The sequence below is a fragment of the Prunus mume genome, linkage group LG5 (assembly GCF_029339155.1).
Source record: "Prunus mume cultivar Tortuosa linkage group LG5, ASM2933915v1, whole genome shotgun sequence".
Lineage (NCBI taxonomy): Eukaryota > Viridiplantae > Streptophyta > Magnoliopsida > Rosales > Rosaceae > Prunus > Prunus mume.
The window spans coordinates 19,076,699-19,104,690 of record NC_142702.1 but is presented as its reverse complement, the minus strand read 5'-3'; the positions used below and the strand labels follow the sequence as shown (position 1 = coordinate 19,104,690).

The 27,992-nt window shown below is 36.7% G+C and overlaps 2 non-coding genes and 2 pseudogenes across 2 annotated transcripts; 2 read left to right on the top strand and 2 right to left on the bottom strand.

Moving 5' to 3' along the window:
- The first annotated feature begins 1,268 nt into the window (after positions 1 to 1,268).
- Positions 1,269 to 2,133, top strand: LOC103343415 (uncharacterized; annotated as a pseudogene).
- Positions 2,134 to 2,440: 307 nt separating this feature from the next.
- On the bottom strand, positions 2,441 to 2,747 carry LOC148917232 (signal recognition particle RNA). The gene has a single exon (XR_016127592.1).
- Positions 2,748 to 3,732: 985 nt separating this feature from the next.
- LOC103343417 (uncharacterized) lies at positions 3,733 to 4,769 on the top strand (annotated as a pseudogene).
- Positions 4,770 to 9,414: 4,645 nt separating this feature from the next.
- On the bottom strand, positions 9,415 to 9,521 carry LOC148917231 (small nucleolar RNA R71). The gene has a single exon (XR_016127564.1). It is a non-coding gene; the product is annotated as a small nucleolar RNA R71 (small nucleolar RNA).
- Between the last annotated feature and the right edge of the window lie 18,471 nt (positions 9,522 to 27,992).

Here is a 27,992-nt window from a genome sequence, read left to right as displayed (position 1 = left end):
TTTACCTTTCTTTAATATTGAGAATAAAGATAGTAGAAACACTAAAAAAGATTTTTCTCTTTTAAAAACAGTAAATCCCACATTGGAGAAGTATAATACTTGTGAAGTACTTAATATTGTTGACTCGTAAAATTTTGATTGCCGAGCCTAGTAACATATGCTTGTAACCCAATGCGGGAGCATTAAGGGTGGAATGTGAAATTGGTCTTATTGAACACCCACGGCCCAGTGCCCTAAGTTCAGCCCATTATTTAATTGCACTACTTAGTGGCCCAGCCACAAAAGTAGCTTTCTTCAAAGATGCCATTGCCCAATAATTTGTGTCCATGGTCCAATCCGGGCAGAACCTAATCATCGAGAGAGCATGAAGCTTGCTGGCGACATCGATGTCGGCGGAGTGTTTCGTAAACCTCCCAACCTCACCCTAGCCCTAGGGTTGGCTCTGAGATAGGGAAAGTGGAACCCTAATTCTATATAGATCTCTCCTTGTAGATCCTTTATAAACAGGGCAGCTATCCAGGATCTCCGCTTTCACTTTCATACTCTCCTTTATGTTACTAGTTCGAACACCAGGAGCGGTCTGATCAAATAAGGGATCAGACCGCTCTTAGAAACATAAAACAAAAGCAAACTCTCATAGTTCAGAGCCCAGCTCCAACTATTTCTTCGTAAGTGAGGTATTTCTTTCGGTTTGTGAATAGGGGGTCGCCCTTTTTTTGGTTGAAGAAGCCGCTACTTTACTTTGGTCGTAGTCAGTTCAAACACACAAACCCAGTCCACTTGCAACCATGTTGATCAAAATGACTAAGTTTCATGACTTGACCAGTCACTCGCCCTCGTATTAGAAGATCATCTCACCCCGTGGTCGACATCCACTACGAACTTACTGGGCCAGGCTGAGGTGGTCCACTCTTGATTTGACCGCCACCTTTTTACAAGTTTTATTTTTAACTTGAATTTTAATAATTTTTATTTATTTAACTTTCCTTTTTTTTTTTCCTATTTTTATGGCATTAAAATTTAATTTGTGTGGAGAGCATACATCACGCTAGTGCCATCCATTAATTCAAGATCGGGAGGAAGGGAGTTGAATGCAAATACATCCTCTGATATAAAATTCAAATCATGTTACCTCTCTCAGGATTCCATGTCCCCCAACTCAACCAACCCTAAATTTTAAGCAGACACATATGGAAAAGAACATTAGCCACAACTTCTTCAAGGTCTTATATTCTATCTTCACACTAGACACAACACAACAAGAAGAAATGGCTTTCCACACTCGCTCCAACAGCTTCACCTCAAGGCCACACCCGATCGTTCAAGAAGTTGATGAACATTTGTGTAGACTGAGATCTTCTGAGGCCACCTCCACATCCTCCACATCAATCAGCCACAAACTAACTGGCCTTCAAGACTTGCATGGTTGTGTTGATAGGTTGTTTCAGTTGCCCGTCACTCAACAAGCCTTGGCCCAAGAGCAGAATGAGAAATCGACTAATGAGCTATTAGATGGTTCTCTCAGGCTCTTGGATGTTTGTAGCAGTGCCAAGGATGCCATGTTGCAAACCAAGGAATGCATACAGGACCTTCAATCGATATGCATACAGGACCTTCAATCGATCAAGCGAAGAACGCGAGGAGGTGAATCTGGAGCACTCGCTGAGGTCAGGAAATACTTTACCTTAAGAAAGATTGGTGAAGAAAGCAATCCACAAGGCTATGATAAATCTCAAGGGATCCAGTTTCTCATCCCTCAGCAAGGACAATGAGACTATTGCCGTTGTTAGCACGTTGAGAGATTTCGAGGCAGTCACTCTTTCAGTGTTCGAATCATTCATGTCCTTCATCTCTGGTCCAAATTCAAACCCAAGCAGCAGCTGGTTATTGGTTGCCAAGATTATTCACACCAAAAGAGTAGCTTGTGAGGAAGAAACAGAAGCAAATGAATTTTCCCAAGTGGATGCTGCTCTGCAATCATTCATTAAGACAAGCAAATCTGACCACAAGAATGCAGACAACCAGCTCGACAATCTGGAATCATGCATTCAAGATCAGGAAGAACAACTTCACTGCCTATTTAGGCAGTTGATTAAAACAAGAGTCACCCTCTTCAACATCCTAAACCACTAGATATATATATTAGCTTTTTCGATTTTGTACATGAAAAACATACATATGTATGACAGACCATCCTCTGGATATCAAATTGATTATACAAAATGATTACTCATTTGCTTAATTGTCAATTATTATCATTCGCATTCGTTTTTGGAACCATTGAAACAAAAATTCTACCATTTCCATCTCTTATCGTCTATCATCTATACTTGGTCTAATTACAAGAGAAGATGACTTAACTCTTAAGTCAAACTTGAGGTAAACTCAGAGCAAAAAAAACAAGGACTTGAATCTCACACGCCTCAGCCAAGAGGTAAAAAAAGGTTTTGGTTCAATTGGAACAGTCTAGCGAGCCATGATGGATCCAAGTGACCACCGACCCGTTATCCTTCCACTGCCAAGAGCGGGAGGTAGTCGTTGCTCTGTGAAGCCAGCCTTACGCGGTTCCCTCCGCTCTAGAAACCAAGTGACCTAGAGCCTTCGCTCGAGCCACAGAGTTCAACTCCTGGCTTGGAATGGGCGGATCAGTAGATAGCCAACCCGAACCCGACCCGCTAATACTGAGCCAATGTTCCAGCACCTGAAAGCCCCCACTAGGGTTACAAGCTCGCGTTACGAAGCTCGGCTGTACAGGTACCTCGTGCAGGGTTTATAAAGCGTAGTGTGTGATACGAACCAAGCAATGTGGGACAAGTTGCACTCGCTTTGCCTCTTAAGATCAGATCTTGAATATGCTCAGAATTTCGTATATACCTTTAAGTGGCGATTTAGGGAGTTTGAGTGTTGAAGATTCTATTTCTCTCAAGGAAGATAACTAATAATAAACACTTCACATTCAAAGGAGACTAAAAGAAAGTTTATAGTGTTGCTTGATTTTGTTTACAACGATTCTTGTGGATGCTAGAGGATCCTCAAGACCTTGCTATGGTTGGTGAAAAATAGTAACATTAGTTCAAACATTGACATAAACAGTTTTCTCCCAGGAAACAGTAAACACAGATTGAAGTAAACATAAACATGGCAGACTCAGATCTCACACCCTTCTGATTATAATGAAAATTATGCTGCTTTTCTTTCTGTTTGCTAATTAACCAGCAACTCACCCTTTTTCAACATTATAGAAACACAATGGATGGTGACATTTTAATGCAGCATATTGCATATTTTCAGATCATGCCTCCTCCTTGGGAAACAATCATGTGAATGAAGGACCTGCAAAACAAGATGAATTAAACTAATCATATGCGTTGATCAGCATAATTGAATTAAATGGTTTTTGCCTTTCTACATGTTTGTGTAAACAAGGACGTAAACGCCACTCGTGATATCGTATATTAATTATGATTGATTAAGTGGTTGTAGCATTTTAATGTGCTAAATTAATCAATTCATGAGTTGGAATGATGGGGTGGGATGGGACACTGCATAAACATTGCCTAGGGAACATATAGATGCAAATCGAAATCATGTTACCTCTCACTGATGATTGAAGTGGATGAGATTCCATGTCCCCCTCTTCAATCAACACTATATATTAACCACTCTGAATTGTACATCAATCAAAAGTTTCTAAGTCTTCTGTTCTATCTTCTCACAACACACAAAGAAGAAATGGCTTTCCACACTCGCTCTATCAGCTTCCCTTCAAGGCCACACCCAATCGTTCAAGAAGTTGACGAACATTTGTGTAGACTGAGGTCTTCGCCTCCACATCTTCATCATCAATATGCCACAAACTAAGTGGCCTCCAAGACTTGCATGATTGTGTTGATAAGTTGCTTCAGTTGCCTTTCACACAACAAGCCTTTGCCAAAGAGCAGAATGAGAAATGGACTAATGAGCTATTAGATGGCTCTCTCAGGCTCTTGGATGGTTGCAGCAGGGCCAAGGATGCTATCTTGCAAACCAAGGAATGCGTACAGGATCTTCAATCGATCATATGAAGAACACGAGGAGGTGAATCTGGAGCACTCACCAGTGAGGTTAGGAAATACTTAACCTCCAGGAAGATGGTGAAAAAGATAATCCAAAAGGCTATGAAGAATCTCAAGGGAATCAACAGATCCACCTTCTCTTCCCCAAACCAGGACAATGAGTCTATTGCCATTGTTAACAAGTTCAGAGAAGTTGAAGCAGTCACTCTTGCAGTGTTTGAGTCATTGCTGCCCTTCATCTCTGGACCAAAATCACAGCCAGGCAGCTGGTGATTGGTCTCCAAGATGATGCACTCCAAAAAAGTTGCTTGTGAGGAAGAAACAGAATCCAATGAATTTGCACAAGTGGATGCTGCATTGAACTCACTTATTGGACACAAGACAAGCAAAACTCAAAACAAAAGTGTCGAAAATGGGCAGAACCAGCTCGAGAAGCTGGAGTCATGCATTCAAGACCAAGAAGGAGGAGTTGAGTGCCTATTTAGGCAATTGATCAAAACAAGAGTCTCCCTCCTCAACATCCTTAACCACTAGAGAGCTATTAGCCTTTTCGATTTTGTACTTGAAAAACATACATGTGTATACTACAAATACATCTTTCGATATCAAATTGATACAATCTATTGAGTAAATTGATAAACTTATTCCACAACAATAATGAATTTTTTTCTCTGTTTTTCAAGATTGAATTCTAAGTTTAAGTCACGTTCATCATAAAAGTAGTTACATAAATAAATATTAAGTTAATAATCATCAAGATTTAATATTAGAGTTCAGAGCTGTCAAGATTCTTCTTGTGTTGAGAAAAATTATCACATGCACATTCACTCACCAAAGTTGAATGGCATTTACATTAAAATATGAATAGTGATTATATACGTGTTAAGCAATGGAAACAGTGCTGGCTAGTTTTCTGTTGCAGGGACAATAGAATCAATTACCAATCTCGTGTTGTTCCTCCACATCATGGAAAACGCATACTAAACTCATCTTTGTTGTTTTTGTTTGCCTCTTGCACAACAATCAACCTTAGGGGTTTGAAGATTTTAACAAGCAAACCATCTTCAAAAAAATATGGTGAACCTCCATGAAATGGGCCAAACCAAGGTTCAAATGGTTTTAAACACTACTGACAGTTCATCTTGATAAAGAAAGCCCAAATCCACTCAAAACCCAAGTGAGAATTTGTGATTTTGTTAGAGAATATAGGTATGATATGGAATGATTCCCAAGTATATGCCAAATCATATGCTTAATAAATGATGTCACTCATTATGATATTGGGGGTGGGAGATGGGGCATTTCCAATAGAAAAAATTATATGAAACGTTGATAACACTGTTTTGCTATCTCTGGCCAATCACGCTATGCCCAGTGAAAAAATGTTCACGGGTGGCATAACGTCATCAGTCAAGGATAGAAAAATAGTGATATCCCCGTTGCACACTAGTGTTTCTTCATTTCCAACCTTGAAGCTTATTTTATACTTCTTTAATGCCATTGTTTGTCCATAAAAGACTTGTATCTCAAGTGATTAATAACAGTTATTTTTGCACCCGAAGTTTTAAGTTTGAATCCCCTCTCTCCCTTTATTGGTCGTATAGATAAACAAATGTTATTGTTTGCCCCCTTTTGTCTTTGCAAATTACACTCTGAATCAAAGACATGGGAATTCAAAAGGAGCTATGCAAATATTGGGTTGACAAGGATCCTAAGCCGGAAATTGCAATTGAGATGGAAAAGGTAAAAAAGATGACTTGATTTCTGTCAGCCAAGACAAAATGAAATCACGTTCCTTAATTTTGTTTAATTGGAAACAAGCATACAATTTATTTGCAAGCAGACAGGAACGAAGTCATTTTCGTAGTCCTAAGTCGTGTCCAAGATAAGGATAATACAATAATGCACACGTTCGTTTTGGACATCAATTCATTATCATTAAAGTTCTCTCTGAACACCCTTTTATTAAAATTTGTTTTGGTCTTTAGTCTGTAACACTTGTGCATTTTATAGAGCAGGAACTTGGATCAATAGGTAATTAAAGTTGTCCAAGTGCAAGGCATCGAAACCTTCTCAACTTCGTGATGAATTATTGGTGTACTTGGATAGGAATGAACTGTGTTCCTTGCCACATACGGAATTCATTTTAGCAACTCTATAGATATCTGTATTAGCCAAAAACGAGACTTTTAGGCCTTCTTTGTTACACAAAACTACAACACATATTGGACTATTTAGTACTAATCATGTCTTGCATCAAACAAGGATTTATTTAAGACCTGGACTAAGTAGGATTAAAGGCTCACTAGTTGGATTTATTTTAGCCCACTTAAATTAAGAGTTTATTTAAGACATGGACGAAGTAGGATTAAGAGTTGTTTATATAACCAAAAAGTTTTTTATTTATTAATTATTGTTACAATGGAATGGAAGGAAAAGGAACTTTTAACATAATCCGCCTTTATCACTTGAACTAATCGCATTTTATTTGTCCGCTCGATATATATTGATGTCAAATACCCTAATTATAAGGTTTATTTGACAATGTTTCAAGTAAAATTAAAATGTTGGTTTCAATCAATGTTTTCCAAAAGGAGATTTTGTCTATTTCAAGTTTCAACCAAACATTTTAGAAAACATGAAGCATTTTTTGTTATTTTTGGAAGCATTTCTGTCATAAGCATAACTAAATCAGGTTGGGTTTCACATGTTTTGCTGACCCATACCCTGCCATCCATCCCTCTCCCACCATTTCATGCATAATATAAGTTTTTGGCTTTACATATATTTTTATACTATTCAATTTCTGAAACTCTGTGTACTATATGTCTCTCTTTGGGGACATGAGCTTTATGTACACAGAGAAATGGATGTCAATTAGGACTGGATATATCCTTCACTAGCATTCATGAACATGAAGTTAAAAAAAATGCACCAACAGCCGCCCACATACCCCACAATTTCTTTTCTTTTTTTAACCTTTCTTTAGACCTGAGCTATGATTTACTAGATAAGATCAGAAAATCTGTTCTTCCCACCAATATTGACTAAATGCACGAAAGACACAGATAATTCAAGAAACTACCCAAAAAGAGAAGAAAAAAAAGTCTCTTAATTCCTCTATTCCTCCAACCTATATATACACCCATGCATCCACTGATCCTTTCAAAAACTTAGCCAAATATCACAAACGAATTGACACAACAATGTGGTGCTTTCTTTTGGCATTTGTTTCTCTGTTGTTGTTGTCCTCCATCCAAGGAGGCACAGCAGAGCAGTGTGGGAGGCAAGCAGGGGATGCTCTGTGTCCAGGAGGGCAATGCTGCAGCAAGTATGGGTGGTGTGGTGATAAGCCTATAATTTATATATATTTTATGCCTCTTTTACTTATTTATTTGTTAATTTCCTTGGGTTAAATTGGTTGTTTTAATTAGTTTTGTGAGATTTGTGAAGGAACTATGGAAATAGGAGAAAGTGTGCTAAAAAGGGCAAGAAGATGAAGATTGGAGATTAATCAAGTCAAACAAGGAGAAATAAAGAAGACCCTATTTTAGAAGGAATCCTACTTTTATAACAATTGTAATTATACCATAGATAGGATTTATAGGAGTCTTATAAATAGGAAGTTTAGATCATTGTTCAAAAGGATGACCCATCACCCATCATCCTCCATATTCATACTCATAGCCTAAATATCCAAAGGAGAATACGAAGAAAGCTTGCGCAACCTTGGAATTCTGCTTGGAGAATTCGGTGTCTTTCATGTTTTCATCAACTATCATGATTCTCAATAAGTCCTTCATGAACTAATTTCTTTTACTAGGGCTACGATGTATCTTAGCTATGAATACTCAAATTCTTTGATATTGTTAATTTTATTTATCTATACATGTTGAGTGCTTGTTACCGTTTTTAATGCTTTCAATTAATTGGCCACTAATTGCATAATTGGAAGAATTAGGTTGAGACCGGAAGGAGATTCCTAGTAAATAGGTTCTTGTAACAAGTACCATAAATTACATAGCCGACTCGGAAGACTAGGTTATGGTTTGTGTAATCTTTATTGTTTTCCACAAATCTTAATGGATTCTTAGCTATCTAAATCCATAACTAGGAATAGAGTGGGTTGACTGTAAGAAATACAACTGATATAACTCGGAAGAGAGTATTGGTGAGGTAAGGGAAAACAATTATCAACATGTTAGGTAATTAGAATTAACAAGCTATAAGGATTTGGGTGGGATTAGCTAGGTGAAATCGGTGCCCTAGTGCTTTATCATCTTTGTTTTCATCCTTTACATTATTTCCTTAATCTCAATTTATTTTGTTTGCTTAATTAGATTTTAATAATCATAATTCTCTTTTTGTTTAATTCAAATATAATTAGAAATCAATCACTCTAGTATTTAATAGATTACTTATCCCTGTTGGAACGATACTCTACTTACTACTATATTAATTTGAGCGATATTGTCCACTTGCAATTAATCACATCAAATTTTGGCGTCGTTGCCGGGGATTGACTTAATCTGTTAATATTAGTGAACCAGCCCAAGCAGCCAGCTCGCAGGAAGAAGAGAAGAAAAAAAAAAAAATGGGAAACAAGGAGTGTTTCACGCAGCCATTAGGAATTTCCATTCTTATTTCTATTCCCTTTATTAAAGTTTCTTTCCAATTTCCTTTGGGTTTTATAATTAAAGTTTCTTTCCAATTTCCTTTGGGTTTTATAATTAAAGTTTCTTTTCCTAATTGTGTTCGGGTTTTGTTTCCTTCTTTAAATCTATTGTTCTCTCATTATTTAAGCAATCCTTTGTCCTTGTTTGCAGGTACAACCACTTCGTTTCTGAGCATACGGTGAATGATTGGTACCCGCTCTTCAACTAGCCAACTAGTTGAATTAGAACCTGAGATTGAACAAAAGCTTCGAGCAATTCGTAAGAATAAAAAACAAGATAGAGAAAAGAAGAATCAACGAGAAGACGAGATGGCCCTTGTACAGAATGAAACAATGGGAGACCTTGATATCCCGACAATTCCGATGTCACCTTCAAGCATCGTTCTCCCTGCAGTTGCCAAGAATTATGAATTGAAAAATATCCACTTTAATATGATGCCTTCTTTTCATGGATTAAGTTTTGAAGATCCTTTAGCTCATATTAGAGATATTTTTAACATGGTTTCTAACATGGCTTTGACAGAGGGAGTCACCGAAGAACATCTCAGGATGAAAGTCTTTCCCTACACACTGAAAGATAAAGCTAAGATGTGGCTAAACTCCTTAAGGCATGGATTATTGACTAGCTGGACAGAGGTTCAAAACAAGTTCTTGGAGAAGTTCTTTTCGACTCAAAAAACTGATGCATTAAGGGATAAAATCATGCAATTCAGTCAACAGGCCGATGAGTTATTTTCAGAAGCTTGGGAACGGTTCAATAATTTTTTAATACAGTGTCCTCACCATGGTTTGCCTACTCTAGTTCTCATGCGTATTTTTTATAAGGCACTAACCGTTTCGAGTAAGGCTGCAGTGAATAACTATGCAGGTGGATCTATTAAGAACAAGACGCCAACTGAATGTCAAACTTTGTTTGATACACTAGCAATTGAAACACAGCATTCTGATACAAGAGGTAAACGTGCTGGAATTTATGAAATTGGTAGTTCTAATGCTTTTGCTTCTAAAGAGCAGGTTGATGCTATAACTAGTAAATTGGACGCCTTGCTTGCTATGAATGGGAAAGCACCAACACAAGAGATTTGCTCCATTTGTGCTGTTCTCGGTCATGCCACCATATCTTGTCCTCATGGGGTTGATTTTCCAGAATTTCTGCAAGAACAAGCCAACATGGTGAATACCTATAGACGTCCCGGCAATGATCCATTCTCCAACACATATACTCCGGGATGGCAGAGGCACCCCAATTTTTCATGGAGCAATACTCAGAACGTACAAAAACCACCACTTGATTTTCTACCTCAAGAGAAGAAAATAAATTTGGAAGATGCTCTTACTCAGTTAACTATGTCTACCACCCAATTTATGACTGAAACCAAAACCCAACTTCAGAATCAGAGCGCTTCTATTCGGAACTTGGAGGTGCAAGTAGGCCAACTAGCTACTATATTGAGTGAAAGAAGCCAAAGAGTATTGCCAAGCCAACCCGAGCTTAATCCGAAGATTCAAGAACATGTGAAGGCAATTACACTTTGAAATGGGAGACCCATCAAAACTGCTGTAGATTTGGACATAGAAAAGCACCACTAGCAGTTGAGAGATACGGAAAAAGCTGAAGAAAATAGCCTACCCGCCGCTGTGAGCTCTACCGGAAATTCAGCAAAAACTGAGCAACCACCATCCAAAAATCTCACTCCAAAATCCTATGTTCCTCTAATTCCTTTTCCGCAACGCTTGAAGAAAAATAAGAAGGATGCATAGTTCTCCAAATTTCATGAAATTTTTAGGAAATTGCAAATTGCCATTCCATTTGGTGAAGCACTAGACCGAATGCTGAACTATGGAAAGTTCATCAAGGACATCTTAAGCAAAAAGAGACGTTTGGAAGATACAGAGATGGTGGAATTGACGGAGGAGTGTAGCGCATTAATACAAAGTCATCTACCACCTAAGCGAAAGGATCCAGGGAGGTTTTGCTATCTCAAGGAACAAAACCTTGGATCTTATTGTGCCTGGGATCCTAATTACCCGTCTGCTACTGGTAAGCAGTATTATGGCCCTGGTCGAATTTCAACTTTCTTGGTAAGTACATCTAATTAAATTATTTATCGTTTAAGTTATCAGAAAATCTTAAGTGTAACCGGTTGAATATAATTATGTGTCCGTCTATCCAAAATAGGTACATCATGATAAAAAAAAAATATATATATATTATCATGAATTATGTAGCTAGAATAATTATGTGTATTTGGACCCCACTATGGACAGTGTGGAAAAGCAATAGGGGCGGACATGTTGACCAACCCAGACCTAGTTGCTACAGACCCTGTTATTTCATTCAAGACAGCACTCTGGTTCTGGATGACCCCTCAGTCACCTGAGCCCTCATGCCATGATGTGATCACCAGGAGATGGAACCCGTCTGGAGCCGACAAGTCAGCGGGTCTCGGTTACGGGGTCACTACAAACATCATTAACGGTGGACTTGAATGTGGTAAGGGCTGGAACGCTAAGGTGGAGGATCGCATTGGGTTTTATAAGAGGTACTGTGACTTGCTTGGAGTTGGCTATGGCAACAACCAGAAGCCTTTCGGGTCCGATCTCAATGTTATTCAATTGCCTGAAATTTGTTGTACCCAATAGCGTGTGTGTGTGGTTTTTTGTTTTTTTTTGGGTGGTTGGTGTCACTACTATTGTGACACTAAATCATGTGATGGCTAGTTATGAGAATAATTGTAACTATGAGAAATGAAATAATAATGAACTTTTCTTTTAACTTTATGCATGCAAAGAAGGTGTAGTATAATGAAAAAGAGTTTTGACTTACATATTACTGGTCTTACGTTTGAACCCTCATGATATCCTTTATTTTTTGTCGAAACCCCCATAGCACCCTAGAGCACTTCTACCTATTTGTCATGGCAAAAGGCAAGGACAAGTAAGAGTGGTTATTGTTCAGATGAATAGTATTTGCCCTAGTAAATTTTTTTTCACCCTTTGCCTTGACAACCCAAGGGCAATTACTATTCACATGGGATTAATTTTATTTATATGTATGAGATTAAAAAATAAAAAATTGCTAGGTATTTACAAAAGAATTTAAAAAAAATTCTGAATTTCTTGGATTTTTTTTTATTTTTTCTTCATGGACATCATGCCGTTAGCACCCCTAGACAACAGCTCAGGCTATTCTTGCCTTCTGGCTTGCCTAGTCTTGGTGGAGCCCACCATCTGTTCAGACTATATTTGATTGGTTGAGTGTGTTTTTGCAGCCCATGGGACCTTTTGCCCTGACAATCCAAACCGGTAAAACTGCTCTTAGTGGTGCGTGTGTGAGAAATCTCCATTATCTTGTAGTTTAGATTATCATTGTATTCAAAAATAAAAAAATAAACTTCATGCATCTTATGGTAAAAATGATAGAAATCGCCCAAATTGGATTGATTTAGATTAATCACTTTGGAGTGATTAGATTTTGAATGCTTATAAAGATGGAAAATGTTATTTGGCCACCCAACTCAAAACTTTTTTTTGTCAAAAATTTCCAATTTTGTAACTATAATTAAGAGGCTTTAAAAATACATTGAGCTGAGGTTGGAATTGGTTTGCAATTTTTGGATCAAGGCAAAACCCCACTTAAAATCACAACTGTAATTTGAATTTTGATGATCTTTCTTTGTTGGGCCAAAAACCGAAAGCAAAACCTGTTATAAGAAACTGGAGTTTAAGCCCATATTCAAAAGATAAAAATCATAGAAGCTCACAGTGAAACAAAATAAAAACTCTCCATTACTAAATTTTCAGACCCATTTGTCCATGACACCTCTCCTACCTACCCATTAGGTCCATTACAGAAAATGTATATCTATATATATAGATAAGATACTCATTGCTCTTTCTCAAGAGGAAAAAAAACCAAAGAATGAAAGAAAAAACACAAAAACAAAAAAGCTAAAAGTTGTTCCTAACAAGAACAGCAAACACTTGGAACATTGAGAGTAGTTATAAGCATCTCTCAGTGAGGGATGAGAGAACGCCCTAATCTGTGAGCCAAATTTATCTACAGGACCAAACTTTATTTTACCCTACACATCAAACTAATTCATTAGAATTTAGAAGTTGAGAAGGTTGGGCATGGGGTCAGGTTTTGAAGCCAAGGGTTATTCATTTGGGTCCAAAATGTGTCTTGGGTCCAGTCCATGCTCAATCTTGGCACTTGGAGCTCTGGCAATATGTACGTAGCAAGAGGCACTGGCGGACTCAGGAATATTTTAGCAAATGTGCAATTTTTAAAGGCTAAAAACTCTATGTGTATTGAATATATAAGGTTTTTTTTACCTAGATTGACCTTAGGTCTTTTCATGCATTTATATCATACATGAAAAATTATTTTGTAAAAATATTGACTAAGTATGAAAACTGGTTTTTTGGAATAATTATTTTCTCAAGAAAAATTTTGGCAGCTTTTTTTCCTTACACATCAAATAAGAAAACTTAATTTTATGGGATTTCTTTGTACCATATTTGACTTGTCACTCACGCCATGACATGTGGAAAGGGTATGACACTAAGGAAGGCCATGGCCAGCACTGGCAAGCCCAGTCGTACGAATCGATAGGTCCCCTTGGTACCCACGACTGATTTTATGCCCAATGTGGCCCTGTAACCCATGCTGGCAAGTCAAGTTCTACAAACGGCAGGCGCCTCCAGCTCCATCTATCGATTGTTCATTGACCGATTCACGGTTGACAAGTGCGTTCGGCACGCCTTGCCGATTCTACGCTTTAGAAGGCATCTTGCAGGACGTTCTCGAATTCCCTGCTAGGATATTTGTTGAGACTCGTGTCAACCCCAGAAGGCACTCCCACGAGTCTCACATCAAAACTAAGTACCAAGAGAACATCCAGCACCCTCTATAAATAGAGTCTCTCACCCCAGATACATGGTAAGACTTTCGACTTTACACTTATGCTCTTACATTGTCAATAGATTGCTCTCATCTTCTTAAACTAACCTTAACATTGGAGGGCTTTCGGCCGGTACTACACCGGTGCTTTAGGTTTCATCTACTGTTTTCTCTCTTTGGCCCAGATCTGCATCGCCAACCGAAGAGGAACGTGCTTACCGAAGGCACATCAGGTCCCTCGATCATCCACGTCACCTGTAAGTTGCTCTTATCACTATCTATTTAGTTTTAGCAACAACAGATTGGTGCCGTCTATGGGAAGCGATTATTAATCGGCCCATATCTCTCTTCAGCAAAAATGAATCTACCCTCATCCCTTTTTGCCGATGGCCCTGTCATTGGCCTCGCTAGCAGAGCGACCCCCACTCCCTCGCTCGACACACCTCAAACGGAGATGCCCATTCGGCAAAACACTCTTGAGGCTCGAATGGAAGCCCTATAACAACAAATGGCGAAGATGCAGAAGCACAACAATATCCTCTCTTCCAAACTCAACGACACTCAGAGGCAGCTTTATGACCAGCAGTCACATTCGGCCTAGCTACAAAAAGGTCTTGAGCAAACCATGCAGGTTCGGCAGGAGTAGTTATTTAGAAGCGTGCCCAGGCCCAAGGTCCCAACAAGGGTTGGGCATTGTGATTAGGAATTCTTTTGGCCTCTTTTGTGTGGGGTTGGCCTATCCCTACTGGTGTAATTCTGCTCTCCAAGCTGAAGCGGCGGCTACGATGGCTAAGATCAAGGGTCTCCAACTTGCTTCCCAATGCGGTTACTTGGACATTGTGATGGAAACTGATTCTAAAGTTCCTGTTGATGGTGTAAAAGGTAATGCAAGTAATCAAGCCTGGAGTATTCTGCCCCTCTTGGAAGATATTCAAAGTCTCTGCCATAACTTTCATGAGGTCCGATGGAGGTGGGTTTCTAGGAATGCAAATCGTGTTGACCACACAGCGGCGTCAATAGGTTTTGGGTATGTGGAACTGGAAAGTTGGGCCTACCGGCCACCGCAGTCTCTTATTCATGTCTTGGTCTCCGATGGGCTACCGTGCCCTCCTAGCAACTCTTTGTAAGGTCGTAAACTGAGTGAGGAAAAGCTTCATGCTGGTCTCTATCGAGTCTTGTCATGCTTTTTCTTTTTCATTCTTTGTACTGTGAGGCCTTGTCTCCTTTTGTGTGGTGGTCTGTAGTTGGATTGTTGTTTCAATGAAAAATCACCTTTCCACCAAAAAAACGAATTTGAAGGGCTCTCAGCAATGAGGCTTCCAGCAAGTGACAATTGAGTCGTAATGCTGGCCCAAGCAGAAAGGGCCATTAATTAATACTCTTGCATGTTGGGCGAGGTCATCTCATCACATCAAAATATTTATCAATTTCAATTTTAACCCAAAAAAATTAAAAAATAAAAAGACAAAATAGTTTCTCTTTATTCATTTCAGTTTCCCTCCCACCTCACCTCGCTTTCTCCTCCATCCACACACAACACAATGGACCTACGACCTTCAAGCTGAGCATCATGTAGTTAACTTCTGATAGATTCATTTTATAATAGCAATGTGGATTTGTTTCCCTCATATACAACTTTCATGTACGAGGAGTTTTCTCTTGTAAACATTGGGATTTCAGCTGTCTAGCTAGGTCAAACTGGTATAAATAGAATAATATGTTAATACTAATAATATCTTACTCTCAATTTATACTCATATAATGTTGTTTTAAAATAATTAGATATTTAAATGTACAGTAATGCTATGCTACTAACATTATCAAGTATTCATTGGTGCCTAAGAATTTCAAACCTTACTTATATGGGTGGAGGCGGATCCGTGGACGATACCCAACTGACAATGGCTTTAATCTTAGTTAATATGTAAAATATGACATGGTTCAAAAATTATGTCATTGTATATAAGAATGATATTGACACGTGCGCCGAACAATTTTCTGGATAGATTGAGTTCTAATTAATAGCAAAATCCTAGGAACCAGACATCAACCAACTAATCCCTTTTAGCTGTGTCTACTTGGCGATGTGTCTTATGTTCTTATAGTTGATTATAACAAAGGTCTTATTATGCTTAGTGTTGCCAAAAACAAAGCAAAGGGGTTTAGGCAGACAAAACCCAAATCTAAAGCAGGACGAAATTTCTTTAGGTAAACGTCAAATGATACAAAGAGAATTGGTTGTCTGGAATCTGCAAGACAATGGGGTGTAACTCGCTATTTATCTTGTCAGCGATTCATTATGCGACGATCAGACCATTGCTGTGACTGTGTGAATGGGACACATGCATTGTCCAATAGTCTTGATCTACCCACCATAGTTATAGTAAAATACAAAAATGAAAAGGTATGAATAAAATATGCAGTGGTGGAATTAAAATTTCACACATTAAGGGGGTCCTTCATAATATTTGTCTTCTCTTCATAATTATCATGAATTTTATATTTTAAATTGGTTAAATATTAATTTCATCATCTACACTATTAAAGACTTAAAAATTAATAATTTATATTCCAAGAGAGAAAAGAAATAGAAAAAAAAGAGAGTTCATAAAGCGTTATATTAAGGTACTCAACTCATACATAAAAATGAGGAAAATAAAAAATTTACAAAGCTTTAAACAAAAAGAGGAAGAGGAAGAAAGGAAGAAAAAGAAGGTTAAAACTACATAGGAGTTTTTAGTGCAAATACCAGAAACTAACCTAGAAGATTTGAGGGAAATGAGTATAAGGGAGATCAAGAAATTTTATGGTTAATTTGTAGACAAAAAGAACCTCATATATTATTTTATTTTAGGGTAAATATCCTAAAAACTAATCTAATATATTATAATATTATATATCATATATAATATACAAATAGAAGAGGTAAAGGAGCAGGTACACTGGTCCCATGCTGAATCTGCACCTGAAAAAAAGTATGTGTTGTATTCGTCAAAATTTATGAAAAGTATACATGAAAAGTTCAGCCACTATATAATATTTTAATATAATTTATTTACAATTTGTAATATATATTATCGAAGAAATAAGTGAATTTTTTTTGTATTATTGAAAAGTTTGTAAGATATGTAGAAATGAGAAATGCTTTCAAATAGCATTATTAATGTAGCAATTATATCAATATTATCTCGATAGGTTAATGAAATTGGCGGAGGTTTCTTAGTAAAATTTGAAGAGGACCTAAACCCTGTTAATTTCAAAGTTGGAAAAAAAAAACAACTACAAATACATGCACTACCACCATATAGTTTTATCCCTGATCGTCACCATTAACACTGATAACTCACATGAGTCATACCCATGACATAGACAAATAAAATGAAACTTGTTACATTGCAAGTGACAGAGCACTAGTAAATGAACCTAATTTCATCTGTATATTAATTCGTTCAGTGGGGCCGTGTCATTTCCCTCGTTGTAACAAGATCTACCAGTCGGGTCTTCTTTCTTTTGTGTCACATAGTAAAGCCGCACGGCTATACTCGTTTATTTTTGTTTTTTTAATTTAAAGAATAGTATAGCCGCACAGAAATATTTTTATATATATGCTGAGATCCTTTTTTTTTTCCCCCGATTTTCGTTTATCGATAATAATATTTTAGAGCATTATCCATTACTATTAGGCCATTACCCGAGTCTCTATTGTCCCCTTTTGATTTTTTACGTTTCCACAATTATTACCTATATAAGGAATTTAGCACTTTCACATTGAATACTGTATTATAAATGTACGTACGTATTTTTTAATAATGCATTCGTGTTCTGTACACGTTTTAAAGGCTCGGTAAAATTTGCGGTTTTTAAAAAGCAAACGTACACTACTCGTATTTTCATGTTTAATACATGTACTTTTTATAAAATTTTCAATAAGATACACAAAATTCACGTATTATACACATAATTCTCACATATTATTGAATAAAAATAATATATATTTAAAAATGTAAATAAATTATATTAAAAATTATAGCGACTGAACTTTTAAGTTGTAATTTGCAAAAAATTAATTGAATAAAACACTTACGTATTTTATGTGTATTTTTCTTTGTGTATATCTATATGTGGCAAGATATAAGTGAGTCGATATCATTGGAGAAGAGAGAAAGTATAAACTGAGGTATAATGCTAGTGGTGTAAACTTCATAAGCTATAAACATATCAAACACTAGCCATGCAGTTGAAAAGCCTAAGTAAACAGAAGAGAGTTCTTCTCCTAGAGTTGATGCCTTAGTCTCAAGTTTTAGATGGGGTGAATTACTTTATGAGTTGTATATCATCGATTGAGGAGGGAGCCCCCTATTTATACGCATTCCTTAATGTGTCTTACCCATCAAGAAACACTAAGAGAATCCTTAATGCATGCAGTCAAGGAGATGCAATATGTGTAATAACATATAAAGGATGAAACATGAGCTAAGGTGATTTTATTGGAGCTTAAATAAAAAATATAATCTTTGTGGCATCAAAATGTAAATTATTTTAAATAAGTATTGCCAATGGGTAAGTGTAAAGAACTTCATATTATTTTAAATAAGTATTCCTGATTTTGGAGAAATTGAATTCTTAGGTAGAAGGTGGTATTCTAATTCATGTAGAACTAACCCATCAGGAATTCATCTTTTAAACCCATTATATCCTCACATAGTACCTCTCCTACCCTAATTCCATATGAACCGTTGAGGTGTAAACCTTTAGAATATCAAGTATAATAACAATTGTTAAAAACTGACTATCTAATGTTTATACACTTAGGTTTCCAACATGAATTTTAACGTCGCTCACCTCTAATCCAAAAGTAGGTCATGACACTATAACTAGCATACAAAAGGAGACGACTTGGGGAGTGGTGTTAATGCCTACGATATATAACTGGCATAGCCAACTTATAAACTATAAGCGTGCCTCACTCACTCGCCAGTTTTTATGTTCATTAACATACGTATATTTAAACATATAATTTTAGACTAAAAACCAACAACAAGAATTATACTGCAAAGCACCATTTTCTGCACTAGTCTCCGTCTAGTTCTAAGTGCAAATTCTTGGAAGACACATCAACCAACTAATGCTCTTAGTTAGGTCTTCAAGCCAGAAAACTAGGCAATTCTTGGAGGACACGTCAACCATAGGTCTTGAAGCCAGAAAACAATACGGCGATGGATCTTATGTTACCACAAGCAACCGAACATCACAATGACATTGTATTGAATTAAGGTCTTACGTTTGTGTTGAATTTGAATTTGCAAAAACTATATAATCTGCAAATTGCAATGCAACTGTAGAACTCAAAATATGTTCTATATATGCCAAATCAAAGGTAGGCCAGCACAATAAAGTCAAAACATTTTCCATATATATATATCAAATGAGAGGTAGGCCAGCACAAGAAAGTCTCATGTTGTTTTCACAACATAGAAAACACAAAAATGGCTGTGTTGACAGCCAAATCGGAAAATGACAAAGTGGCGATTGGAATAATTCGTCGACGTCAATGTGCTTGATTTGTAAAGCAGTGGATCGATCTGATACTCTTTGTCAACTGCTGCCTTTGTATTGTTGTAGAATCGGTATCATTTTGCTCCATTTTTCTAATAGTAAGGGCAAAAACTAAGATAGCCTAGGATGATTAGTGGACCCACAATTTCTTTATAAATTGGCCATTTCTTATTGTGATTAACCAAAACGAGATAATTCGATGGCTGCAGTTAATCATTTTTATGTTTTGAATATTGGGATGAATATTAACCCTAATTTCAATGTCATTTACTTGTTCAACAGCCTGCAGTTGAGGAACACACTCTATGATCACGACATTCTTGCATTTATCATTCCAACACTCCTGTCGTTGGTCCAGATCATATATCCAGCTTATGAAGATCTCTTCCGAACACACCCTATGGCCATGAGCGTTGTGCGGTCCAGCTTGCTTGCTTATTGCTTGGCCTTCGGCTTGTGGGTGCTAAGTATAAGACATTATGCTCGTGGACAAAATCTTGCATATGCTCATTTCTGGTGCCCCATGGCCATGAGGCTGTTTGGTTCAGTCTCGGTTACTTCACTTCTCTACATTTTATTTCCCCACGACCCCTCCTGGCAGCCTCTCATTTACATTTTGTGGGTAGCTCAATTGCTGCTGCTGCTGGCCTTACTCCGGAAACTGGTGACCACCACATGCCCACTTTTGCTGTCATCAGAGAGGATAGTCAATACTGGGCCCCACTATATCATTCGAGTGAATGAATGATTTCATAATATCGTCACGAGGTGTTACTAATTCACCTGTATTTTTTTTTTTTTTTTTGGAGCAATTCGTAGAAGTATAAACTTGCGGCCTATAGACCAAGCTAGTTGGTATGAAAGGTTCATACTTTAAAATATAATACTAATAAATATATACATGTTACAAAGGTAAATTGATAACACCATGTCACATGTCAGGTGTTATTGAACCAAAATTTTCTCTATTCATCGGAGGACCAATGTAACAATGTTGAAATAATGCAACAATATTATTTGTGGAGCTTGTAGTCCAAGAGATACTTACCTACTACATGTATATTCATTTTCTCATTCCCTCTCGCCACATAATTATAATTATCTGATTACAAAATATTTTTAAGCGGCTTCTGGAAAATAATAATGGATTTGCTAAACCTAAACGACGGACTTGATCAAAGGCAAGTCCACAGGCACGTGACTTGCTGCCAATTGTGCAATTTCCCTCTACAATTAAGGTGGCTGCTGGGTCCACTTGAACAGAATAAATAAAAACGCAAATCTAAATGCGAATTCCAGGAAGGAGCTAGGCAAACAAAATCTATAAATAAATAAAAGAAAATAACTAAACCACCGAGCTAGATGGCCTGCCTGGGCCACCAAGTTAGTGCTTTTGCTTTGCTTGTGTCATGGTTTGTAGTTTTCTGAGCTACGTGGTTAGCCTTGGTGTACTACTGTTACTTTCTGCTTTTTGTTCTTCTCTGTTGTGCCTCCCCAGCTTTTGGCCCTTTTATTGAAAGCTGATTTTGACCCAAAATAAAAATAAAAATCTTGTGCATTTCGTTGTTCTCGTTGGTGGTGGTGATGGGACAAAACCGTGACAGAAGGACATATGTGACCTTAATGGATTTGTCACAAGGATAGTTAATCATGTTGCACTATGTTAATTTAACGAGTGTTGTTATTTGTGTCATATTAACTGAATATTTTGTGAGTGTCTTTCAAATAAATACATTACCAACATAAAATGAATCCCGCATAAATCAATCTTAATTTTATTAAAAAGGTGATATACACAATATGATTGATTGAAATGATACAAATAATTTTATGTTTTTCCAATAAATGTCAAATGGTTTTATGGTTTGCCAATAGTGAATGACTTTTGTGGCACATGAAATTCTAAACCTTTAAAAAAAAAAAAATTTAAAATTCTGGTCAGAACAATTAGCCAATGGTTTTTCGCATGTGAACCACCCACAAACGTTGAAAAGCCAGTTATTTATTACAAGGATCATCAGGACTCTTTCACTACATATAGTTCACCATGGCCCCCTCTTTTCTCTCCCTTAAAGTCCTTTATAGATTTAGAGTCGGGAATAGAGCTGTGGCTTATTCTGCGCTATATCACAATTCATTAATTCTCGGGCATAGGTGTTTTTTAAGTTTTCTGAGTTGCGCAAATTAGTCATTTTGCTTAAGAATTTTCTTTGTTAGTCATTTAACACACAAATCCATTATTGGCAAAAAAAAAAAAAAAAAAAAAAAAACCACACACACACACACACAAAATCAATGAAGCACTAAATTATGGCCATTAACGTTTCAATTGCTTTATAACGACTCAAAATCTCATGTATAAAATTTTCGTTTATCATCGACATCCTAATAATAGAAAATGAGATATGGTTAAATTAGAGACTCCAACACAATTGAGTTTGCTAAAGGATTCTTGAAAATCACTTTTAAAATGCAAGTAGTAGTCTTGGAATGTGCGACTAGCGAAATCGAAGTATTATCTTAGAGAATGAAATTGTATGATTGAAATTGGGAGAGAAGTGAGAGTAAGAAACTGAACAATTTATAATGTACACAAGTATGGCAACGTTGGGTTTCATAACATATATATGAATCTCATGCTAATAGAGGTAGGACAAAAATGAATATGGATGGACTAATGGTACATATATAGCAGTGGACTCTTTAAAACACTAAATAGTAGGACCACAATACATGCACTAGGCACTAACTTTTTCTCTGACTCTTATCTCAATTCTTTCATATGATATGGGATTAATGAAGTTAATTATGAAATTATGTAAGGCCTAATCCAGACGAGAGAGAATAACACTTGACTAAAGAGTTTGTCTGTGTGATACATTCATTGAGGTGATTGGCAAAAGCGGGCATGCCCTCCGGCTATTGCGATTTTGGGCCACTCGTGATTCTTGGTGGATTCTTTGCCATAGTTTCAGAATCAAACGGTCAAAGCCCAGAACCACCACCAGCAATAACAAGAAGCACAAAGTTAGGTAGGAGGAGGAGCGTGAGAAAAATAGAATCCACAAGAGTGAAGCAACTGAGAGTGAACCAAACACAAGCATGGCCTTGCGGCTCCATTTATTTGCATGATCACCAAAACTGAAGGCGAAGCAGTTTGCAACCAAACCAGACAGCAAAATGGTGTGGGCCGTAGGGTGTGTTCGGAAGAGATCTACGGCTGGATATCTCATCTGGACCAACGTCACGAGTGTTGGAATGGTGAAGGCAAAAATAGACCGTTAATAGTGTCCCATACCTTAATCTTTAATAAAAAATAGATCAACTTGATTCTCGTTCCTTAATTTTTTATCCTATTCCTTTTATTCTTATTCTAATTTCTATTAGAGCATATGGAATGGTGAGTGTCATTTCAGTTTTATTTCAATAAATTGAACTTTTGACTTGCATTAAAGTTCAGTTCATTTCAGATATTAATATTTCATTTTAGGAATCAATAGGTCATTTCATAGGACAATAAAATGAACTCTGAAATGAAATTCATTTCAATAAGCTGGCCTACCATAATAACTTTACAGCCTCTCTCTTATTGACACATGGACAACATTACTGATATGTTCATAATTTCACATGATTTTATATCCTTTTTACTTAGTTTTGTGAATTAATTTGGACTAAAGATGCTGAGTTTAATTATTTCCTGGTTTTTCAGCTTATGAGCCACGAAATGTATAAATTCGCCAAATATTCATCATAATAGAGTTTGACATGATTCCAATTGGAGATGGAAGACAGAGTCTTGTAGTTTATCCATGAATATTTTAATAATTTTTGAAGACTGCTAAGGTGCCCATTTTTAATTAGACAACTCAGCATAAACCAATTTCCAGAGAATACTGAGTCAGCAGGGATATTTTGGCCATAACTCACTCATACGACATCGGATTGAGGCACACGATATATGGCTGAAAAGAAGACATCCAGAGCTTTCCAAAGAGTGGTAGTACATAATTTTTGGAGGTCAAAAAGGTGTTCAAATAGCATTCAAAATGAGGATCATGTGCAGTTTCCTGGAGGTTTTAGAAAACTTAGTTTTAATTACATTTTCTAGTTAGGAACTGACTTGGAAATCAAGTCTTCATGAAAAGGCCACTTGTTTAGGCCCATTCTAACTAGGTTTTAGGTTCTTTTAAGAGAGGAGGTCGTAGGAGCTCAAGAGATACATCAGAAATTTTGAGACTTCAACCATGGAGCAAGGAAGAGCGACCGTGCCTCTAAACTCTAAGGGTTTTTCTTATCTCTTTCTCCATGTTTTATTTTTGCTTTGTTTCCATGATTATGAGTAACTAATTTTCTTTTACTAAGACACAATGTAACCCTTTTCTTATTATTCAAAGCTTAGTTATGTCATGCTATTAGAATTTCCATGTTGTTGAAATTTAATCACTGTGCTTATTTTCTTAACTAATGACCTTGATGCTTAGCTACCATCTAGGTTTTTGGTTAAGTAATTTGATGCATGTTAGGGTATACGCCATGCCTAATATGAGTTTTGCTTCTCTTGTGATTAAATTCATGAATGTGCCCAAGGTAAACACCATACTCTTAGGGGTTTGTGTGATTGTGTGAAGTACTCATTGAACTTAAGGTATTTTTATATGTTTATATTTATGCCTCACGCCAAGGATAAATTGCATGTAAGAAGAAGTGGTTAATTGCTGTGAAAAGAGTTTAATCATAATTTTGGAGAAATAATCATCAACATAACTTGGGAATTTTGATAGTATGCATCCTAAGGTTTGGATAAGAGGAATTGTGGTGAAATTTTTGTCTTGGTAAGCTTCTTTAAAATCTTTCACAAACTTATTTAGTTCACGTTTTTCTTCGTTATCTTGTCTTTTAATTTTCTTGTTTTCAACGTTCTTTTAAAGAAAATCTTTCAAAACTCCTCTATTAAGTTTTAGTTGAGTCATTAGTTTTAAGTTTATTAATTAGGGTGTCTAGAGTAATTTAGGATTTAAATTAGTTTATAATTCACAAAAACTTGAGAATTTATTCCAGTCTCTCTGGGAACGACCTTGTACTTGCCTTGGCTATATTGCATTAACCTTGTGCGCATGCAAGTTTATTTCTTGAATTTAACTATCTAATTTTCATGTAGTAAAATTATACATCAATTACTTTTTACTTTTTAATTTTGCTTATTCATATTATATTTTGTTATGCAATAATTTGAAAAATATGTGCTTTGTGTTCTCATTTAATCTCAACTTCCAATTTTTCAGAAAAAAAATGTTAATATAATGTTGTTAACCAAAGAAATTTCGTTATTATTATTTTATCAAAATTGGTCTATTTTTAAAGATCTCTTTGAAACCTTTTTAATTATAGAATTCTTATCGTAATTAATTTTATTCAATCATTTAAAGATATTTTTAAAATATAATTTTTAATTTGTAAGCTATTGGACTGCACAATTGCAAGTGAAACTGCAGTTCAGTTCAATAGCTGCAAAAAAGTTCAATAAATTGAAATATTGAACTGAACTGTTGAGCAATCATTGCGGATGCTCTTATAAGTAAAACCGAATTTATTATACTTAAGATTATGCCTATGTGATCTACATGGATTTATGAAATGAGTTAGAAATAAGATAATCTTGATTTATTATACGTATGTCTAGGATGCCTAAGAGGGTAATGCTAGGTCCATGGGCGGAACCAAGGCAATGGCTGCCCTTGGCTATAGCCCAGGGAAGGTTTGGGAAAAAAATAAATTAAATATACATATAGCATAATATTTTAACTAAAAATAAATAAATATATATACAATTTCAACACCAATAAGCATAGTAAAAGGTCTTCCACATTTGTATTTGGTGTCAAAATTTGTCCCAACATCAATTTTAAAATTTTTCTATTAATTTATCTCCAAAAGAGAAGCATTTTACTATAGAAAATGTAAATACAAAAAAAAAAAAAAACTATAATTAGATTTTAAGCTAATAACTTTAGCTAAATTTCACCCATTGAAAAATTTCTTGTTCCGCCCTTGTAGGTCCACTTATATCGACTTGTATTGCTTGGCACATACAACATAAAATGCCGAGTTGGGTGCAGTTAAAGCAGCAAATAGGAAGAAAAATATGTCCCAATGACCATCATCTAGATTCAAAATCATGCCTGCAACATGACTGGTAGAGCTAATTTCAACAAGGGGCAATCACACGCGCCAACCCACTCAAAAAATTAAACTTTTTCCATGAATTGGAATTGTCTACGTCATGGCATGACCCATATAAGTTACCTATGTTAATAACGACGATTAGGGATAAAAAACCATAAATTAACTTTATGATAAATTTTTAATTTTTCTTTTCAGAATTTTTTTGTAAACTGACCCTTCAATGGTTGCAAAGGACCCCCTCTCTCTCTCTCTCTCTCTCTCTCTCTAGAGTTGTACTTTGCCTGGTATTAGGCCCCACCACACTGGTCTCTAATATGATTATATCAACAACGTCATTTGGTATTATAAGAATTGCATTTTATATCAACAATACCTAAGTCCCCACCACACTTGTCTTTCTTTCTTTTTTGATGTGAATATTCTTGTTACTTAATTGCGTAACATGGAATTGGTTGAGTAGTATATAGGTGTGTCTAAGTCCTTGCCTTGTCCTTAGTGCATTTTGCCTTTACTCCATACACTACTATAGGAAGAGCCTGGTAAGTAAGATGGCAATGAATCATTTTGATCATGTCGGGATTATTAACGGTCATAGGAGTAATATTATTGTCGTGAATTTCCGGTCATATTTGCTTTCACCATTCCCATAGCCATCACGTTGGTTCAGATGCAATTTCCAGACGAACATCTCTTCCACAAACACCCTATAACCATGACGGTGATTCTGTGTAGCGTCATCACCTATTCCTTGGCCTTCAGCCTCGAGCTACTACTGCTACGCCAACACAGCGTCAGTGGTACCAATCATGATGACGTCTGCCCTCGTAATTGGTCCATTGCGTTTGGTTCACTCTCCCTCGCTTCAGTTTTGGGCCTTCTGTTTTCTCCACCCTTCTCCTGGCTGCTGTGGCTGCCTGTGCTTTTGTGCTTCTTGCTGTTGATTCTGCTGGCTTTCGCCCCGAAACTGGTGGCTCCGGTGGGTGAAGTATTTTCTCGGTTTCGCCGGGGATGAAACCGCCTGAGGTGGAGGACAAGCTTACCACTATTACCACTCTCAGCACCAGTATAATCGACTTCCCAAGCAGATAGTCAATCGTAGGTCCGCACCATATTACTCCAATCAAGTAAAATAATAAATTAATGTCTTATCCATGTACGTGCTATTTCCATAAAGTCAGGAGTTAATTACTAAATGTGTTCGCTAAATAATACGACATTATAAAAAGAAAAAGAGATTTGGGGAAAAAATGGATAGATGGTGTCTAAAATAAAGTTAATGTTAAGAGAAAACAGAAAGAAAAGTGTTGATAGAAAATGCACAAAAAGGAAAAAAAAAAAAAAAAAAACCCCAAAAGGAAAAGTGTTGTACTTAATATCATTTTATTGTAGTTTTGCTCCTATTTGCAGAGACGGACCCACAGTGGGGTCAATGGGGTCAAACGACCCTATGGACTCCATGAAAGCAAGGTAGAAGGTCCCCTTGAATGGCTGTGTGACCGCATAAATGGGTGAAGGGGGAGGTTGCAGATCTGAGAAAGAAGAAGTGAACAGGGTTCTGCTTCTTTCTTTTTCTTTTTTAAAAATGAGCTGGCCAAAACAGCGTCGTTTTGGCCCAGCTTCTAATTTTAAGAAAAAACAAGCTAGCCAAAATGGCATTGTTTTGGACCAGCCAACGAATTTTTTTAAAATGCGCTGGCCAAAACGCCTTCATTTTGGACCAGCAGCAATTTTTTTATAAAAAGACCTAGCCAAAACGACGTCGTTTTGGTCCAGGTCTTAAAAATATATATATATTGTAATTGAAACAGACCCTCCCTCCCGAGTTGAGAACTTCAAAACCCCCATTTCCAAAACCCTCAAACCTAAATCCCCAATCTCCACCCCCACAAACTGTTGGAATAAAAAAAATTCACAAAAAAAATTAAAACATGGGTTGGATAAGTCCCATGATTTTGATACTCGTTATTAGCCACATCTAGCAAGCAGCAAGTTGAGGGTAAAGAAGTGGGGATCTAAACCAATGAAAACTCTTAAAAGAGGTTAGTGGCTCCTATTTTTGGGGGAGCTGATTATTCAGTTTCCATACACTCAGAAGGTCTTTGGCTTATAAAAAGGACAACAGTAAAGAAAAAAAGGAGGAAAATTTGAGAAAAGAAACGACAGAAGAAGAAAACTACTGCAGGAGAAAAATTGCAAGAGCATAGGCACAAGATAATACTTTTCACAGGTATATCGATTCTTTCAATTAATTCTTGATGGGTGGCAACCCTTAAATCATTGTTGGATGATGAATCCATATTGGGTGGCAACCCTTAAATCATTTTGTTGGATGATAAATCCATAATGGGTGGCAACCCTTAAATCAAACTCTTGGATGATGAATCCATGATGGGTGACAACCCTTAAATCATATATATGAACAGCAAATCCATGAGAGGATTCCTATCCAACAAAGCTCTCTGCAGAGCAAAAGGAAATTTTTTGAAACAAAAATGGTGTTCTAAGAGTTAATTCCAAAATGTACACACACAAAAAAGGCGTGAGCTACCTCTTGGACTCTCTGGCCACTCCTCTCCATCTCTGTGTGAGAAAGCCTTTACTTTTCACTGAGCAA